General features: G+C 45.8%; 1 pseudogene; it reads left to right on the top strand.

The window, feature by feature from the left end:
* The first annotated feature begins 286 nt into the window (after positions 1-286).
* Positions 287-968, top strand: Mrto4-ps6 (mRNA turnover 4, ribosome maturation factor, pseudogene 6; annotated as a pseudogene).
* Positions 969-1,468: the final 500 nt, after the last annotated feature.

Raw genomic sequence — 1,468 nt, 5'->3', positions numbered from 1 at the left:
ATGACAATAAACACTTTAAAACTATGTAGCAGAGAATACCCTTGTTGGGGCACCAGTGGAAGGGAAGCCCTTGGTCCTGCAAAGGTTGCATCCCCAGTGCAGGGGAATATGGGGGGCTATTAAGGGGGATGCATGGGGGAATACACATATCGGGGAGGGGAAAAGATGGGGGGCTTATGGGCAGGAAACCGGGACAGGGAATAACAATTAAAATGTAAGTAAAGAAATATAACTAATAAAATAATAAATAAATAAAAAAATAAAATTATGGACTGGCCTTAGGGCGATGCTGAAATCCAAGTGAGACAAGAAAGTTTCCTTAAGAAAAACTGCCAAGAAAGACTTAGAACTGAAGCAGAACTTGATAGAAGAGCTTCAGAAATGTGTGGACACCTACAAATACCTTTTCATCATCTCTGTGGTCAACATGAGGAACAGCAAGCTGAAGGTCATTCAGAATGCCTGGAAGCACAGCCATATGTTCTTTGACAAACACACCTTGGTTCGAAGCCCATCTGATGAATACAAAGACAACCTATGTCAGTAAGAAGTTGAGAGGTGAAGTTGGGTTCCTTTTTACCAATCACACAAAGGAGATGAATGAATGGTTCACAAAGTATACAGAAATGGATTTTGCTCATGTGAGGAACAAAGCAATTTTAACTGTGAGCCTGGATCGAGGGCTGGTGAAGCAGTTCCCTTGTTCCATGGAGCCACAACTGAGGCAGCTGGGTCTGCCCAATGCCCTCAAGAAAGTTGTGGTGATCCTTCTGTCTGACTATGAAGTATGCAACGAGGGTGACGTGCTGACCCCAGAGCAGGCCTGTGTCCTGAAGCTGTCTGGGTATGAGATGGCTGAATACAAAGTGACCATCAAATACGTGTGGGGTGCCCAGTCATGGAGATTCCAACAGATGAAAGATGACCTGCCAGAGTCTGAGGAGGAGGAGGATGACAGCAGACTCTAGGAACCAGAACTAAGGCCTTCCAGCAAGGTTTTCATCTCTGCTGGACCCCCATCCCTGGACTGATGTCACCCCTATGGAGGGAGCAACTATTTATTTTTGCTATGGGTAAAGAGGGAGGGTGCTGGGGAATGACTTTGTTTCTATAAAGAATAAAATTTTGTCCACAGGGTGTTCCCTGTAGACAACAGGAAACACAAAACAAAACATTGGGATATGCTGTGGAAAGGCACAGAGAAGGCTTTTGCCTACAGAGCAGAAGCTGTCTCCATCTCCCAGACTGTGCTTCTTCACCCACAGAGCAGTGTCCAGTGACTATGGCCTGATACCCACCTTGCAGCAGTGGCATGGGGTAAATGTGGTCAAACTTGCTATGACTTGCCTCCCCAAGTGTCTGAGCCCTGTGACAGAGTGTGTCTGAGCCCTGTGACAGAGTAGATACGGGAGCCTCACAATAAGCGTACACACACTTTCCAATTTCTTAAGCAAAGATGAATCTAGGT

Source organism: Rattus norvegicus, chromosome X (assembly GCF_021556685.1).
Source record: "Rattus norvegicus strain SHRSP/BbbUtx chromosome X, alternate assembly SHRSP_T2T, whole genome shotgun sequence".
Lineage (NCBI taxonomy): Eukaryota > Metazoa > Chordata > Mammalia > Rodentia > Muridae > Rattus > Rattus norvegicus.
The sequence above is the reverse complement of the archived record's forward strand: the minus strand, read 5'-3'. Positions and strand labels throughout refer to the sequence as shown.